Source organism: Apodemus sylvaticus, chromosome 15 (assembly GCF_947179515.1).
Source record: "Apodemus sylvaticus chromosome 15, mApoSyl1.1, whole genome shotgun sequence".
Classification (NCBI taxonomy): Eukaryota; Metazoa; Chordata; class Mammalia; order Rodentia; family Muridae; genus Apodemus; species Apodemus sylvaticus.
The window spans coordinates 57,241,511-57,261,411 of record NC_067486.1 but is presented as its reverse complement, the minus strand read 5'-3'; the positions used below and the strand labels follow the sequence as shown (position 1 = coordinate 57,261,411).

The following is a 19,901-nucleotide window of genomic DNA, read 5'->3' as shown; positions in this document are numbered from 1 at the left end:
TTGAACCATCCCTGCATCTCTGGGATGAAGCCCACCTGATCATGGTGGATGATCATTTTGATATGTTCTTGGATTTGGTTGGCAGGAATTTTATTGAGTATTTTTGCATCGATAATCATAAGGGAAATTGGCCTGAAGTTCTCTTTCTTTGTTGGATCTTTGCGTGGTTTTGTGGCTTCATAGAACGAGTTGGGTAGTGTTCCTTCTGTTTCTATTTTGTGGAATAGTTTGAAGAGTATTGATGTTAGGTCTTCTTTGAAAGTCTGATAGAATTCAGCACTAAAACTATCTGGTACTGTGCTTTTTTTGGTTGGAAGACTTTCTATGACCCCTTCTATTTCTTTAGGGCTTATGGGGACTGTTTAGATGATCTATTTGATCCTGATTTAATTTTGGTATTTGGTATCTGTCTAGGAAATTGTCCATTTCTTCCAGATTCTCAAGTTGTGTTCAGTATAGGCTTTTGTAGTAGGATCTGATGATTTTTTGAATTTCCTCTGTTTCTTTCATTATATCTCCCTTTTCATTTCTAAGTTTGTTAATCTGGATACTGTCTCTGTGCCCTTTGGTTAGTCTGGCTAAGGGTTTATCTATCTTGTTGATTTTCCCAAAGAACCAGCTCCTGGTTTTGTTGATTCTTTGTATGGTTCTTTTAGTTTCTACTTGATTGATTTCAGCCCTGAGTTTGATGATTTCCTGCCTTCTACTCCTCCTGGGTGAATTAGCTTCTTTTTGTTCCAGTGCTTTCAGGTGTGCCTTTAAGCTGCTAGTGTATGCTCTCTTCAATTTCTTTTTGGAGGCACTCAGGGCTATGAGTTTTCCTCTTAGCACTGCATTCATTGTGTCCCACAGATCTGGGTATGTTGTGCTTTCATTTTCATTAAATTCTAAAAAGTCTTTGATTTCTTTCTTTATTTCTTCTTTGGCGAAGGTATCATTGACTAGAGTATTGTTCAGCTTCCATGTGTATGTGGGTTTTCCCCTGTTTTTGTTGCTATTGAAGACCACTCTTACTCCATAGTGATCTAATAGGAGGCATGGGATTAGTTTGATCTTCTTATATTTGTTGAGGTCAGTCTTTTGTTCAATTATATGGTCAATTTTTGAGAAGGTACCATGAGGTGCTGAGAACAAGGTATATTCTTTTGCTTTAGGATGAAATGTTCTCTCTCTATATATATATCTGTTAAATCCAATTGGCCCAAAGCTTCAGTTAGTTTCACTGTGTCCCTGTTTAGTTTCTGTTTTCCTGATTCGTCCATTGAGGATAGTGGAGTGTTAAAGTCCCCCATAATTATTGTGTTAGGTGCAATGTGTGCTTTGAGGTTTAGTTTCTTTTACGAACGAGGATGCACTTGCATTTGGAGCATAGATGTTTAGAATTTAGAGTTCTTTTTGGTGAATTTTTCCTTTGGCCAGCAAGAAGAATCCTTCCATGTCTCTTTTGATGACTTTAGGTTCAAAGTCAATTTTATCTGATATTAGAATGGCTACTCCGACCTGTTTCCTGAGACCATTTGCTTGTAAATTGTCTTCCAGCCTTTTACTCTAAGGTAGTGTTTGTCTTTGACACTGTGTTTCCTGTTTGTAGCAAAATTTAGGGTCCTGTTTATATATCCAGTATGTTAGTCTATGTCTTTTTATTGGGGAATTGAGTCCATTGATGTTAAGAGATATTAAGGAATAGTGATTATTACTTCCTGTCATTTTTGATGTTATTTTTATATTTGAGTGATTATCTTGTTTTGGGTTTGATTAAAGAAGGTTTCTACCTTGCTTTTTCCAGGGTGAAGTTTCCCTCCCTGTATTGGTGTTGTCCAACTATTATCCTTTGTAGGGCTGGGTTTGCGGAAAGATATTGTATAAATTTGGTTTTGTAATGGGATATCTTAGTTTCTCCATCTATGGTGATTGAGAGTTTTGCTGGATATAGTAGTCTTGGCTGACATTTGTGTTCTCTTAGAGTTTTCATGAGATCTACCCAGGATCTTCTAGCTTTCATAGTCTCTGGTGAGAAGTCTGGTGTAATTCTGATCGGTCTTCCTTTATATGTTACTTGCCCTTTTTCTCTTACTGCCTTTAATATTCTTTCTTTGTTTGATACATTTGGGGTTTTGATTATTATGTGACAGGAAGGTATTTCTGTTTTGGTCCAGTCTGTTTGGAGTTCTGTAGGCTTCTTGTATATTCATGGGCATCTCTCTCTTAAGGTTAGGGAAGTTTGGTTTTTTCTGTTTTTGTTTTTGTTTTCAATTTTTTTAAATTTTCTATATTCTTTGTTTATATTCCTAATGATTTCCCCTTTCCCTGATCCCCCTCCTCATATGTCCCATAAACCTTCTTCTCTCCATCCATTCTCCAATCACCTCCCTCCTTTTTCTCTGTCCTGGAAGTTTTCTTACATAATTTTTTGAAGATATTTGATGGCCCTTTAAGTTGTGAATCTTTACTCACATATATATATATATAATCCTTAGGTTTGGTTTTCTCATTGTGTCCTGGATTTTCTGGATGTTTTGGGTTACAAGCTTTTTGCATTTTGCATTTTCTTTGATTGTTGAGTCAATAGTTCCTATGGTATCTTAGGCATCTGAGATTCTTTCTTCAATCTCGTGTATTCTGTTGTTGATATTTGCATCTATGGCTGCTGATTTCTTCCCAAGATTTTCTATCTCCAAACTTGTCTCCCTTTGTGATTTCTTAGTTGTTTCTACTTTTGTTTTTAGACTCTGGATGGTTTTGCTCAGTTCCTTCACTTGTTTGTTTGTGTTTTCCTGTAATTCTTTAAGAGATTTTTGTGTTTCCTCTTTCATGACTTCTGCCTGTTGACTCAATTTCTCCTGCATTTCTTTAAGTGATTTTTGTATTTCCTCTTTATTGGCTTCTATCTGTTGACCCACATTCTCCTGAATTTCTTTAAGTGATTTTTGCGTTTCCATTGTAAGGGCTTCTAACTTATTCGTGTTCCCCTGTATTTCTTTAAGAGATTTATTTATGTCCTTTTTGTGTTCCTCTAACAGCATTATGACCAGTGATTTTAAATCCAAATCTTGTTTTTCAGGTGTGTTTTGGTATCCGGGATTTGCTATTGTTGGAGAATTGGGTTCAGATGCTGCCATATTGCCTTGATTTCTGTTAGTAATGTTCCTGCATTTGCCTTTTGCCATCTGGTTATCTCTGGTGTTAGTTGGTCTTGTTACTGTCTGGTGCTTGAACCTCCTGTGAGCCTCTACGGCAATTTCCACACTGCTGGATGACTGTGTTTCCCATGGCACAGATTGCTGATGTGCTGCCCTCCACTTGGGTGCCCTTGGAGCCCTGGTGTGTCTTGCCCCAAGTAATGCTATACTCTGGTTGTCTCTGTGAACTTGGTGCTGCCTGTCTTCTCAGTCAGTGAGTGAAGATGATGAGTGCTGTGGTGACCTTTTCCAAGTGCTGATCACTCTGCAGGGCAAACAACCCCTGACAGGGTTGGGACACAGGTAGCCCGCAGAACTGCCCAGGCCTTATGTGTAGGCAAAAGCCTGACAGGCTGAGACCCAAGTGATGTTAGCATACTATGTCTGCGTACCTGGCACTGTCTGTTAGATCTCTCTGGCGTCCGGGAACCAAGATGGCAGAGAACCCCTCCAAGTCACAAGTATATTATTAAGCCACTCAGTGTGGATTTAGGGGAGGGATATGATGGGCAGAGGTAACATGTTGATTGAATCTTCATTAACAGTAATGATCTTCTTACAAAAAATAGAGAAAAGAATCACAAAGTAGTAATATTAGCTCATATCCACTGAAATTGTAATTGTTTCCTTTCTAATCATGATGACAGAAATACCTGCCATGATACCTGAAGGAGAAAGGGTTATTTTGGCTCACAGCTTTATATGCTTCAACCCAGTATTAATTTAACCCATGCATTTGGGTAGAACTATAAGGAAGTAGGAATGTATGACAGTAAAAAAAGTGATTAGGGGCTAGAATAACCCTTAAATTCATGTCCCCAGTGACTTACTTCTTCTAACTAAGGCTACCTCTTGATTTCTCCAATGAAGACCAAGTCACATAGGCCCATGGGAGACATTTAAGATTCAAATAATAGCATCTTGCCCATGACTTCAAAGGTTCATGGCCATCTCATAATGAAAAGTGCATTTAGTTCATCTTTAATAGTCCTCAAAAATCTTAACATCACTAACTACATTCAAATGCCCAAGACTTGGGATGGACTCTTAAATCTGAGCTTTGTAAAAATACAAAATAAGTTATAATCTACTAATGACTACAACAATACATTACAGTTCTGAAACAGGAATAGGCCACCGTAAACATTGAAGCTTTGAAAGACTGTATTGGGACATGGAAACATACACAGGAACAAAGTAACATGCAAACCAGAAATGGAAACATGAAATTCTATACTTCCATTCTGGTATCTGAAACACGTAGTGTAGAATGTGAACTCCAAGTGATTTATGTAGCTTTGCCCTATGGGCTTTCAGTTGCAGTATATATGTCCGCTTCCTATAAATGTTTTCATTTGTTGCAACTTTTTTTATCAGGTTCATGTTCCTGATATCTCTGTCACTTGGGATTCCTATTATTGTTTAAGTATTCACCTTGATACCTTCACAACTTTACACATTGCCCTATGAGGGACTACAACACAGATGTTAACCTTGACATACATTGTCTCCAAGGTCTTTTCTGAACTTTTGGCAGAAGTCTTCATGGCTCCATACTGTTATTGTGCATGTCTGTACAAGAAGCATTACATTGATAGTACCAAGGTTTTCCTTCAGTTTGAGAAATACCCAGACCCCTCTAAGAGATGGCTGAAGGGAGCACTGAATGGACATAATGAAGGGGAGGCTTCCTTAGCAGTCCTGTACTGTTGAGGAACTTTGATGACACCTCAAAAGGATCACCCCAATTTAGTAGGACCCAACTGGTACAAATGGCAGTGCATCTAGATTGTCCTAATAGAGCTTTAAAAGGTGACTCACAAGGACCAAACTGATCTGCAAGTTATTAAACAGACTGCCAAATGTATCTTAACACTCTAAAGTAATTCAACAACAAATTCAGAACACAACAGCAGAAAGTTTATACTTTAAGTAACAACCTCAAATTTAAATTTATAATGCATCAAAAAGACGGAAAATAGGACCTTTAACCTGAAGAAAATCAATTAAAGTTGTCTTAGAAAAGAATATGATGGAATTGGAATGGAAACATTTGTAACAGCTTTTATAAATATGCCAAAAGATTTAAAGGAAAATATGACTGTAGTAAAGAGCATTGGATGGTATAGAATAGACCTAACTTGGATTCCTTTTTTTTTTTTTTTTTTTGCTAAAAATATAATTGAAATAAAATGTACTTCATTGTGATAATAGGGCATTGGATGATGTAGAAGAGAGTAGTGAGTATGAAGATACAGAAGTAGAAACTCCTTTCTCAAGCATTCTGTGAAAAATGAGATTTAAATAAAACTTATAAGGACATTAAAGCCCCAGAGATCTATGAGATACCATGGAGCAGTTTATAGCATCTAAAAATGGATGTAGATCAAAACGTGGAAAAATATTTGGACAATTAATGACTCTAACTGTATATGTAAAGATACAGGATCTTTTTTTTTTCTCTGTCAAAAATTTATTCCATTTATTTCAGCTCCATGTCAAGGCCATAAGATGGTTTTTAGTACCTACCCAGTTCGTTTTTTTTTTAATTTATTGATATATTTATTTACATTAAATGATTTTCCCTTTTCTGGACCCCCACTCCCCGAAAGTCCTATCAGTCCACTTCCCTCCCCCTGTTTTCCCATCCAACCCTTCCCACTTCCCTGTTCTGATTTTGTTCTATACTGCTTCACTGAGTCTTTCCAGAACAAGGGGCCACTCCTCCGTTCTTCTTATACCTCATTTGATGTGTGGATTATGTTTTGGGTATTCCAGTTTTCTAGGTTTATATCCACTTATTAGTGAGTGCATACCATGATTCATCTTTTGAGTCTGGGTTACCTCACTTAGTATGATGTTCTCCAGCTCCATCCATTTGCCTAAGAATTTCATGAATTCATTGTTTCTAATGGCTGAATAGTACAAAGCCAGATACTCTGAAGCTAATAGAAAAGAAACTGGGGAAGACTCTTGAGGACATCGGTACAGGGAGAAAGTTTCTGAACAGAACACCAATAGCATATGCTCTAAGATCAGGAATTGACAAATGGGACCTCATAAAATTACAAAGCTTATGTAAGGCAAAGGACACCATCAAAAAGACAAATCGGCAACCAACAAATTGGGAAAAGATCTTCACCAATCCTACATCAGATAGAGGGCTAATATCCAATATATATAAAGAACTCAAGAAGTTAGACTCCAGAAAACCAAACAACCCTATGAAAAAATGGGGTACAGAGTTAAACAAAGAATTCTCACCTGAAGAACTTCGGATGGCAGAGAAACATCTTAAAAAATGCTCAACTTCCATTTTTTGAGGTCTTCTTCCATTTCCTTCTTCAGAGTCTTGAAGTTCTTGTCATACAGATCTTTCACATGTTTGGTAAGAGTCACCCCAAGATACTTTATACTGTTTGTGGCTATTGTGAAGGGGGTCATTTCCCTAATTTCTTTCTCAGCCTGCTTATCCTTTGAGTATAGGAAGGCCACTGATTTGCTTGTGTTGATTTTATAACCTGCCACTTTGCTGAAGTTGTTTATCTGCTGTAGGAGCTCTCTAGTGGAGTTTTTTGGGTCACTTAGGTAGACTATCATGTCGTCTGCAAATAATGATAGTTTGACTTCTTCCTTTCCAATTTGTATCCCTTTGACCTCCTTATGTTGTCGAATTGCCTGAGCTAGTACCTCAAGTACAATATTGAAAAGATAAGGAGAAAGGGGGCAGCCTTGTCTAGTCCCTGATTTCAGTGGGATTGCTTCAAGTTTCTCTCCATTTAGTTTGATGCTGGCTACCGGTTTGCTGTATATTGCTTTTACTATGTTTAGGTATGGGCCTTGAATTCCTGCTCTCTCCAAGACTTTAAGCATGAAAGGATGGGAAAACCTCCCATGCTCATGGATTGGTAGAATCAATATAGTTAAAATGGCCATTTTGCCAAAAGCAATATACAGATTCAATGCAATACCCATCAAAATCCCAACTCAATTCTTCACAGAGTTAGAAAGAGCAATTATCAAATTCATCTGGAACAACAAAAAACCCAGGATAGCTAAAACTATTCTCAGCAACAAAAGAAAATCTGGGGGAATCAGTATCCCTGACCTCAAGCAATACTACAGAGCAATAGTGTTAAAAAACTGCATGGTATTGGTACAGTGACAGGCAGGAGGATCAATGGAACAGGATTGAAGATCCAGAAATGAACCCACACACCTATGGCCACTTGATCCTCGACAAAGAGGCTAAAAACATCCAATGGAAAAAAGATAGCCTTTTCAACAAATGGTGCTGGTTCAACTGGAGGGCAGCATGCAGAAGGATGCGAATTGATCCATTCTTGTCTCCTTGTACTAAGCTCAAATCCAAATGGATCAAGGACCTCCACATAAAGCCAGACACTCTGAAGCTAATAGAAAAGAAACTGGGGAAGACCCTTGAGGACATCGGTACAGGGAGAAAGTTTCTGAACAGAACACCAATAGCGTATGCTCTAAGAGCAAGAATTGACAAATGGGACCTCATAAAATTACAAAGTTTCTGTAAGGCAAAGGACACCATCAAGAGGACAAATCGGCAACCAACAAATTGGGAAAAGATCTTCACCAATCCTACATCAGATAGAGGGTTAATATCCAATATATATAAAGAACTCAAGAAGTTAGACTCCAGAAAACCAAACAACCCTATTAAAAATGGGGTACAGAGTTAAACAAAGAATTCTCACCTGAAGAACTTCGGATGGTGGAGAAGCATCTTAAAAAATGCTCAACTTCATTAGTCATTAGGGAAATGCAAATCAAAACAACCCTGAGATTTCATCTTACACCAGTCAGAATGGCTAAGATTAAAAATTCAGGAGACAGCAGGTGTTGGAGAGGGTGTGGAGAAAGAGGAACACTCCTCCACTGCTGGTGGGGTTGCAAATTGGTACAACTACTCTGGAAAGCAATCTGGCGGTTCCTCCGAAAACTGGGCACCTCACTTCCAGAAGATCCTGCTATACCACTCCTGGGCATATACCCAGAGGATTCCCCACCATGTAATAAGGATACATGCTCTACTATGTTCATAGCAGCCCTATTTATAATTGCCAGATGCTGGAAAGAACCCAGGTATCCCTCAACAGAAGAGTGGATGCAAAAAATGTGGTATATCTACACAATGGAGTACTATTCAGCCATTAGAAACAATGAATTCATGAAATTCTTAGGCAAATGGATGGAGCTAGAGAACATCATACTAAGTGAGGTAACCCAGACTCAAAAGGTGAATCATGGTATGCATTCACTAATAAGTGGATATTAACCTAGAAAACTGGAATACCCAAAACATAATCCACACATCAAATGAGATACAAGAAGAAAGGAGGAGTGGCCCCTGGTTCTGGAAAGACTCAGTGAAGCAGTATTCGACAAAACCAGAACGGGGAAGTGGGAAGGGGTGGGTGGGAGGACGGGAAGAGAAGGGGGCTTATGGGACTTTTGGAGAGTGGGGGGCTAGAAAAGGGGAAATCATTTGAAATGTAAATAAATTATATCGAATAAAAAAATTAAAAAAAAATGCTCAACTTCATTAGCCATTAGGGAAATGCAAATCAAAACAACCCTGAGATTTCACCTTACACCAGTCAGAATGGCTAAGAATAAAAATTCAGGAGACAGCAGGTGTTGGCCAGGATGTGGAGAAAGAGGAACACTCCTTCACTGCTGGTGGGGTTGCAAATTGGTACAACCACTCTGGAAATCAGTCTGGCGGTTCCTCTGAAAACTGGGCACCTCACTTCCAGAAGATCCTGCTATACCACTCCTGGGCATATACCCAAAATTTCCCCAGCATGTAATAAGGATACATGTTCCACTATGTTCATAGCAGCCCTATGTATAATTGCCAGAAGTTGAAAAGAACCCAGGTATCCCTCAACAGAAGAGTGGATGCAAAAAATGTGGTATATATACACAAAGATACAGGATCTTAACCATGATCAGTATAAATGCACTGGAAATCACATTAAGTCAGGTTATACCAAAAGTTCTGAAAACAAACAAAAGAAAATGTCATAGTGGTGTGGAAGCAGAGGTCTACAATCCAAGCTCTGAGCAGGCAGAGATAGGTAGATTAGAAAGAATCTACAACTTGCTAGTGAGTCTGTCTAGCCGAATCAATGAGTGCCAGGTAAGGCGACATACTCTGTTTCAAAAACTAAGGTGGAGCAGCTTTAGAGATTGTTAAGAGAAATTGCTGCTCTTGTAGAGGATGCGAATTTGTTGACATCTTCCACATTGCACACAATTATTTCTATCTTTATATCTCATATCCAACATCCTCTTCTGACCCCTGAGGATACCAGACATACATGGTGATGCATATATATATATATACACATGCTTGTGAACATCCATACAGTAGAAATGAAATCTTAAAAATGAGGTGGGTCCTTGTCTACACATGTCTACAAACAGAAACACATCACACACATACAGAGGAACTGAGAATGATGAGAGGCAGAGAGGGCATATAGATAGTGAATATATGACATAATTACATGGAGAAATAATTATCAAAAACATTTTGTTAGAAACAACACATACTGGAAGAAATTACAATGGTGTCTTCAAAGTGTTAGAAAGAGCCAAGCTATAATTTAACAACATTTTCCTTTGAAGACAAAATTAGTCATAGATGTGTCCTCTATGAAGTCCTACAGTGGAAACAAGAAAAATGACAGCAGATGAAATGAAACATTTTGATTTGTAATAAGAGAAATATATTTAATATATTTTAGTATTTTTTCTTCAGAAAATTTACTTAAGATACAATAAATAAATTTTTGACTGTATGAAGTGTGTAAATTGCTACAAATACAACATGATTGTGGTATTTTTATTATAGCTATAGTGGTAATAATGCATTCTGCAGAAGACATTCTAGGAAGTGTTGCTTGTTTTTTGTTTTATTTTAGGATTTGTATACATCACAGTGTCAAATCAGCCAAATTTTGGATTACCCACTTAATTGTTGTTCCATGATCATAAGCAACCCTAAGTCTCACCCCTCTTTTGAGAAATAATTAGTGCATACTATTAATTCATTTAAACTTAAAAACTTTTAGAGTAAAATAAAAGTAGAACATTGTGTTGTTAACAGATAACATGACTCAGAAAGAAAAGGTTTGTCTCTGGTTATAAATGGCTAACAGTAGACTTCTGAGGTGATTCATACAATCTCTCTGAACCTCAGTTCTAGCTTATAGTATTAGGAAACTCTTTTTAGAAGCTCCTAAGTATACTAAGATTTTAGCTTTCTTTTTCTTTTTTATATTGGATATTCTCTTTCTATTTCAGTTGTTATCCCCTTTCACGGTTTCCCCCCAGAAACCTCATGTCAGCTTTCTCTTCTTGGAATCCTCAATAGTGTCTGAGTTTGGTGACTGTGTATGGGATGGATCCCAGGTAGGGCAGTCTCTGGGTGGCGTGTCCTTTAGTTTCCTCTCCACTTTGTTTCCTTATATACTCCTGTGAGTATTTTGTTCCCCTTTCTAAGAAGGACTAAAGCAACCACACTTTAGTCTTCCTTCTTCTTGAGCTTCATATGGTCTGTGAATTATATCTTGGGTATTCTGAGCATTTGGGCTAATATTCATGAATTCATTGTTTTTAATAGCTGGGTAGACTCCAGAGAATCAAATAACCTTATTAGAAAATGGGGTACATCCTGCTATACCACTCCTGGGCATATACCCAGAGGATTCCCCACCATGTAATAAGGATACATGCTCTACTATGTTCATAGCAGCCCTATTTATAATTGCCAGATGCTGGAAAGAACCCAGGTATCCCTCAATAGAGTCTCACCTTAAGATGGGTCTCAATTTGGGCCTGTCACTGGACCTCCTTTCCCTCAGTCTCTTCTCTAGTTTTGTCTCTGCTGTTCCTTCAGAAAGGAACAATTCTGGGTCAGAGTTTTTGACTGTGGGATGGCAGCCTCATAAGTTAGATATTTTGTAGCTTTGTATTGACAATCAGTTGCAGGAAATAAAACCTCTGATAAGAATCTCACCAAAGGACAAGTTGAGTATTTTTTTAATTTAAACACCATAATAATATATAAGAAATACTAAAAGTATAAATATATAGTATATAATATATATTCTATAATATAGAAAATGAAAACATCCTTTCTCTTTCTAAATTCCTTGTGCTGTAGTAGGTTTCAACTGTGGCATCTTCAGGATAAGTTTGTTTTTGTTTCCTCTCATGGCCTCACTGACCTTCCCTTGTACCTTGGCGCCAGCTCCCCTCTCCTCTGCTTTCCTGTGTAGTGCGCCCTATTGTCCGCCCTTCCTCTGCTCCTGTTCTTTACCTTCATGGTCATCCTTAAAGGTCTGTTCCTGCACTCCTCTCACTCATATTCATACATCCAGCGTTATAAGCTAGCACCCCCAGCTCAGACAGCAGGAGGCTGCAGTCGTCCTCAGGCTCAGTTCTCTAGACTACCATGAGTCTTTTCAGGCTGTTCGCTCTTACTCACTCAGATTGTATTTTCTCTGTAGCTGAATACAGTTCCCTTGTGTGTATGTGCCACATTTTTTATTGCCCATTTGTTTGTTGATGGACACGTAGTTTGGTTTTATTTCCTTGCTGTAGGACAGAACAAAAATAGACGTGTACTGTGCATGTCTGTAAAAACCATCGGTTTATTGTTACTTTTTTCTTTAAATGATACTGAACCATGTGTTCATATGTACATTTTAGCTGACATATGGTCATAACACTAAGCAGACATAGAACACATATATACATTTTTTTGTTGCTGAAACTTTCCTATGTTCCTATACCAACTATCCTGGAATTTACAGGAAGATATATGTTTATAAGATGGCATATGTCAGTTTTTTATTGCAGGCATTTGAAAAAGTCAAAAGAAAAATGGAATAATCTGTGAAATGTAGAGAACCATTTATAGATGGTACCTAATTTCAAGGAAATTTAACTCCTCAAATATCTTTAAATATAAATCTCTTTTAGAGAATAGCATTTGATTAATGTAATTTTAGTTTTGGTTTCTAAGATGTGTTGAAGATAGTTTAGGTCCTTCATGTACTTATTTAATCATATATTTATTACATTCCATATATACACCTAGGATGGTAACACTGTGGAGATTTTGATATAATGGATGACAATGTAATTATTTAACTTACTAATTTCATAATATGTATGTACTTAATTTTTTATTTTTGAAAGTTTTTTTTCATTCTCTTTTTATTGAAAATAGATTCTTTTCTCCTATAGCATGTCCGGTGTACAGTTGACTCTGCCTGTACTCCTCACAGTTCCTCCCCACCTCCTCTCCCATCCACAGCCACTTAGGAGAGACTCTCTGTCTCTCATAAGAAAACAAACAGGCTTTTAGGGAATGATAATAAAACAAAACAAACAAAAAACCAAAAACAAACAAATCCAAGTTGAACAGGGCAAACAGGAAAAAGAGCCCAAGCAGAGATCAACTCATTTGCATACTCAGGAAATCCATAAAACCCACTAAACTGGAAGCCATTACACGCTCCTTCCTGCGCGCGTTCTTTCTTTCTCTCTCTCTCTCTCTCTCTCTCTCTCTCTCTCTCTCTCTCTCTCTCACACACACACACACACGCACGCACGCACGCACGCATGCACGCACGCACACACACACACACACACACACACACACACATGTACACAGGACCTCTTGCAGACCCATACTGGCTCTGTGAATGCTGCTGTAGTCTCTGTGAGCTTTGATCATTTAGAGGACCTTGTTTTCTTGGCGTTCCCTTCCCCCCCTCCCTCCCTGTGCTTATGTTCTTCTCTTCCATGCAGTTGCCTATGCCCTGTGGGGAGGATTTGATAGATATCATTTTATCATTTTTATGGCAGAGTGTTCTAAGGTCTCTCACTCTCTCCAAAATTGGTTTGAAATCCATCACTGAAATGTCACAAGATACAGTCCCATTTGCTTACAGTAAAGGCTTATTTTAAGCACTTGTTTCTTTAGGTTGTATTTATGATCTCCATTTTGCAACCATACAATTTCTTGTTTTAATATAACCTTTGAAAGACTTGCTTACCTTTGCATCTGACCCTTGAAATTGAATAAAATTGTCAGAAAAGAAATCTAAATATTTATCTCCATTTTCAACTTCTAGCAGAATAACCTCTAATACTGTTAAAGACTAATGTTGCTAAATATCACTTCAGACTGATGCATTTTTGCTTGTAATTCACTGGGACTGTATGTTCTATAGTGTTAGACTTCTTTTCTGTTCAATAGTTTGGAGTAGTTTGCTCTCTGTTTTGGTATAGTCTATGTTTAGTTAATATCTGGGATTGTTTAGAATTTAGAAGTAGAATTCCAACAATTATATACTCAATGTTTTCAGGGAATATATGGTAAAGGAGAGCTAATCCACTAGACATTGCAGTATTCAACAGTAACTGCTGTCAAAGCCATCAGGCCTATATACTTCACAGCTAGCAGACTCTGTAACCAGAGATTTCTACAAATGTGGCCGAAACTATCATAAATTACCTAAAACATTATGAAATCATTCAAATTTGTTTGGTAATTTGATTGTGTGTTCTAAGTTTGTTGTTGATAAGATTATGCTGTAATATCTAAATGTTCAACATCTCTACATGGTGATGCTTAAGAAAATGTCACTTTTATGGTTAGCCAGAGGAAGAAATGATAAAGGCATTATGTGAAAAGAGATACCTTGTCTAAAAGCATAACAGTTTTTACAAGCTCATAGGTGATTGGGTCCTCAGATGTTTGGTTAAGGTCAGTGTAAGCCTTATGTCAGTTCACTATGACTGGTGAGCATATGTGCTTTAGGCCTGTGAAAGATGAAGTTGTAGTGGTTTGCTAGGACACACATGGATTAGTGTAAATCCTTTATAAAATTGAAATCTTTCATAAATACTTTTGTACATCATCTAAGGAAAAAAATCACTGTTTTAAGACAAATGTTAAAAGAAATGCTTATTTTAAATGTAAATAAAAATTCAAAAATAGTCACATCTTTATAAACAAGGATAAATTATTAGTATTTTTCCCATTTCTATAAAGAATGACAGATGGATGACCTTTCAAAGTAGTCCTTACATAAACTTTGTGAGAATTGCAATTGTGAATTTGATTCATTTTGTGAAGCTTATGGTTGCTTTGAAATGTACATAGTAATAATCACCTCAACATTTGTTTTAATTCTGCCAAGATTATTTATCTTACCTGAAATGACAGACACCTCTGTTGGGATATTATTATGACTATCATTTTAATTTATCAATATAAATTATATGAACCCAAGATTCTGACTTTAGTGAAAGTTTTAACCCATTATAAATAGGCAAATATTAAAATTTCAAAACATGATCCTGCAAAGGCTTTTGTAGGCCCGTTTCCATTTAGAATAAACCATCTCAATATACAAAGGTAATTGGATGTCTGTGTGTTCCTGTGTATATATAGTAGTACATAAATGTATATATATATGTGAATATGCATGAACCTGTATCTCCATCTTTGTGTGTGTTACTCTAAGAGAACTCAGAATTGCTATTTTATGTAGAAGAAGGTATCAATTCTTTGTGATTACTAGTTTTGTTTTTTGCCATATCAAGATGATGTATCTGGTGGGATCAAGGAATTGTCATAATTTTAGCTCACCATGTAAAGAACGAACCTTAACATTCAATTTCACTACGCATAAAGTTAGTTTACTAGAAAGAAACTTACTCAGCATTTAAATTATGAGACTGATCTTTGTGTTGAGTAAATTTTGACAATATTGGGACAAAGCTTCAGATTATTTTTGTTTCTATATGTTTCCTTCAAATTTTTGGAGATATTGACCACACCCAAGCTCAAACTTTAATGACTATAGAAATATACTCTGTGTTTTTTGTGAATATTTTAAATGTTAGTCTTACCACATGAACAAAGAAAGAAAATTCAGTAGAACCAGAGAAAGGAGTTTCTCTGTACACTGGTCCATCATATAAGCTTTAGAAGACCCATAGAAGAGGCAGAGTATCCAGTGTTAGAAAACAGAACGTCTTTCATATGCCATTTATGCTTTGAGAAGTATTTCAAAATTATATAAATGTAGCCCTAGAAAAATAAGCTGAAAAGTTGATATAGTAGAAAGAACCTTGGTTTCATAAATGTAAACTTCATTTTTCTTAATTCTACCTTTAGATTTCTTTAGGCTTTTATTTTATTTTTTTAGTGTGCTTTAAGAATTGAGAAATAAAAGATGTTTAGGAAGATTATGGGAAAAGGAGGCAACTGGGGTGGAAGAGTGCATTGAGTGCCTGGGGATAAAGGAGGAGAGGGAAAGAGAAACAGCAAAACAAACGCAATTCAAAAATTCCCTGGGGAAAACTAATGCTTTGTCTGAATAAAAAGCAAAGAGAGTTGCAGTATTAGGATGCCCACAGTGTGCATGGCTATTACCAGGTAGAGATTTATGTAAGCATTTGCAGTCTAAAGTGCCACCTACATACTTGAATTTTCTGTAATATAGTGAATATTTGAGAAGAAAACATTCAGAAATTATGCCTTCTGTGTTACACCTCTTTGCTTGTTCAAATTGGTTCTGCAAAGATCCTTTTCAGATAGAAGCAGGGAGCTCCTTGCTATAGGATTGAACTGTGTTTCTCAGCTCTGTTACCCAAGAGATATATTGATTTGACCATGGCTGATATTTTGCTAATAATGTTTCACAGTGAAGTATTTGGAATGAGCATTGTTTTTACTCACATAGGAAGGGAGCTGTTCATTGTGTAATCGAATTGTCTTGATTGCCCAGGCACTTTGCTTTGTAGTAAAGATCTGTATTACATCACCTGCCTTGACACTTGTAGGTTCTGTCCTTTATAACAGTGTCTCACTAATTAGGGCCTATGGTCTTGTCGACTCTGGATACTTGACCTTTGTAGTTTTACAGAGAAAAGACAATAAAGTAATTTTTCCATCCTGTCAGCATTAAAGTATGAAAATTGTATTTCACAAGCTTTCAGTGTTGAAATTCACACAGAAAAGATTTATCTTAAGTAGCAATGAGCTAATAGCACATAATATGTGTATCTTCGCTAATATGCTTGTATATAACTTACATATATATATATATATATATATCTTGTTAAACTTGTCATTGTTCATTATTTATTTTTTGTTATATAGCAATTCACAAAATCCATTCTATAAGAAAATTAAATTTATTTAAATATAAACAGTGAAATCTTTAAATATCAAAGTATCATCAGTATAAATAGTGTACACTATTGTGGAGCAATAAATGCACATTCAGTACTGTCCTGGAGGAAGTTAGTAACAGGTGTGAGGATTTTATGCACTGTTTGGAAAGTGCAAACAGGAAGCCCAGTGATGAATACCAGAAATCCTATCCCACTTTGTTCTTACTGTGTTGTTGTTCCCCAAACCTTGTCAAATAATCAAAGGAAGCTATTGAAGCTCTTCTGGTCATTTTTTTTAATGTTTTCTGGTATGAAATAGATGACTTTTGTTGCCAGAGGTGAAAGATCAAATCTACAAAGGCTTTCTTCAAAGTTGCTCTCTTTTGAGCAAAGTAATGCTCAGGAGTTTTTGAGACTAGGAAACCAGGCTCAGTGTTACCACAGATGAGCTTAGAGAGAAAGCAAAAGACTACCAGGGCAGTTGTTTATCATACCTTCTTAGGTATCATCTGATTGATGCGTGAGTCACAATTACATTTTAAGTTGGAGATGCTTACTCTGCTCTTGGCATTTGTGCTGTGAATGTCCAAGGCAAGAGTACTTGATGACTTGTGTTACTAAAACCCCAAATTTACAGTAGATATTTGTGTTGAGCTGTAATGTTGGCAGGGAAGCTTATCGACATTATAGAAAACTATCCATGATAATGACAAGGGGATTCATGGCCATATACTACTTAAAATGACTTTATTGAAAGTTATTTCATAAACAGAATCTGCAAGTATGAATGAGAGATAAAACAATGTTTTTATACAAAGCTTACATTGAGCATAATTTTTTCATATATGTATATATATATGCATTGCCTTCTAATATGATCATCATAATTTAGTTGAAGATAGCATATTTTGTTTAGAATGTGAAATTCTTGTTCAAAGGGTTTATTGATTTTTTGATTTTGATATAAAATCATTTTGGGGTAAGTAACTGACATTATACCATTAATCCTATTTTAAAACATTTTTTGATATGAAAATGAAGAAATATTTTCATTATCATGAGTTTACAGCACTGAATCTTAGCAAAGGGTAGACTACAAACCTTCAAACCTAACAATGATCATTATTGCTATATTATGATTGAAGGGAGGCACTAACAAATAAAGGCATTTTGTGTTGTCCAAGGTTGGGTCCAAAAGGATTTATTTTATTTTGAATTATGCATCTATATGTAGCTGTTGTGTAGGTATATGCATGCATGTGAAGTTGCCCATAAAGGCCTGAAGGTATTGGGATCTCCTGTAGCTGGAGCTACAGGTAGTTGTGAGCCACCCAGTCTTGGTGCTGGGAATTAGACTTGGGTCCTCCGCAAGAACAGTATGTGCCCTTAACCCCTGAGCTCAAGCCTCAAGAGCCTAAATTTATTTCTGACTTATAAAGTATAATAATGGCTTGGGGTAAAAATTGCTACTTTCTTCATAAGGATTTTAGTATTATTGGGATTCTTTGAATCTTTTAAAACAGTTTTGCATTTCTTTTTAATCATCTTGTCAGTAAATCATAAAAATAAGCATAGGGAATATGCAGAGTTATTCCAGGTAAGTAAATATTGGTTGTTATTTTTCCTACATGAAAAATTACCAAAAATAATTTTCAGAAAAGTTTGCTCAAAATGAGTATGTAATTCCATGTATAGTATGTTTCTTGCCTTCTTCATTTTACCTAAAATAGCATTAGAATCATTTGAGTCTGTTTATCCTTGTCTTAATACTGTTCTCAGGAATTTTTTCAGTTGATAAGCATGACAATGTGAACCAAGAGCTGTTTTTAAAAATGATTTATAATTAAATAGTTAATTTATGTGATTATGTGTGTGTGTGTGTGTGCATGCATGTGTGTGTACATGTATATGTGTGTAGGTGCTTGTGGGTGTGCACAAAGGGCATCAGGTCCCATGGAGCTTGAGTTATAGGTGTTTGTGAGCCACCTGATGAGGTCTTAGATCTTCTGCAAAATCAGAATGCACTCTGAACTCCTGAGCCATCCCTCTAGCCCCAAGGGTTGGGTTTTTAATCTGATATTTAATTATTTCATTTGAGCAGCATCATTAATAATGATGCCATAGTTATATTGGTAATCCATGTTATTTATATTAGTTAGTTTTGTTCTTAGTAAAATGATGATGGTAACCTATATTCATATTTTATGGTGGGGTCCATGAGGATTACTATATGGTTACAGGTTTATGTGCCTTCAACATAAATGTATGATTAGTTGAAAATAAACATTGATGTATAGATGTCTTTGTCATATGTTGACTTGGCATAGGGACCTCAAGAGTAGAATGGCTGAGTCATATACAAGACCTGGTTTTACTTTGAGAAGTATAGTTGCTGGTTTTCATATTGGCTAAACTAGTGTACCTTATCACTATATCACTATAATTGTATCAGGATTCCTTTGGCTACATACTCACTAGTGTTTGTTGCTATTTTCATAATGGTTACCATATTTATTATGAAATCTCAAAGTGGATTTAATTGTATTTCTCTGATGGCCACTAAAATTGAACATTTTTTAATGTTTATAGACTATTTAACTTCAACATTTGAGAAATGTTCTTCATCTTGCTAGCTTTTTTATAGATCGAGTTCTTTTTGTTTAGTTATTTTAAAGTTCTTTGTATATATTTGTATATTTTTGATATTAATTCTGTCTATTATATTTTAATTAAAACTTAAGAAGTTATAGATATTTTGATAAATGGATAGTTTCTGAAATAATTAAGGCTAAGTAGTTAACATACTTATGTCGCATACTTTGTGTTTCTGTGTATCTATGTTGGGATGACATTTGATATCTTATTTTAGACATTTTTGAGTATATGATACATTGCATTGACTTTAGTCTCTATGCTGTATGAGAGATAACTGTGGCTTGTTTTTGTTCAGCTAAAATTCACACTGTTTCACCAACATATGCATATTTCTCATAGCCACCATTCAAAATGAGCTTTGAAAAGTTGTGCCTATTACATTGCATCTTGTTAAATTTAGAAAATAAGCAACTTTTAATATTTCATTAATAAAAATTATAGCATAATGGGATGCTAATTGTGATGTTAGATACAATCAGAAAAACTTTTTTAGTCCATATTAAATATTTTTGAGCCTCATAATGTAAATCTGCTTTTTAGAGTGGCCTAGCTCAATCTTTCCTTTTATATAAGGCTCTTGTGCTCACTGATATTTTGGGTGAAATGGCATCTATGACCAGGCTTGATATTAAGAAGTTAATGTTCACTTCATCTATCTAGTCACCTGAACACATTGTCTTGGTCTGTTTTTTAAAAATTCAGAGTGAATCTAGTTTTAAGCTTTCAGATGTTTGAAAAAAAATGTTTTCCCGTTTTCACACAATCCTGTAATTAGTAAACTTGTAACCTGCTCGGTCTCTCTGCTATTTCTTGTGTGTTGTA

At 36.0% G+C, this 19,901-nt stretch overlaps 1 protein-coding gene across 4 annotated transcripts in view; it reads left to right on the top strand.

Moving 5' to 3' along the window:
- The window catches only part of Zbtb20 (zinc finger and BTB domain containing 20), a 786,764-nt gene that overhangs the window by 77,722 nt on the left and 689,141 nt on the right, over positions 1 to 19,901 (top strand). The gene's annotated exons all lie outside the window — the stretch shown is intronic.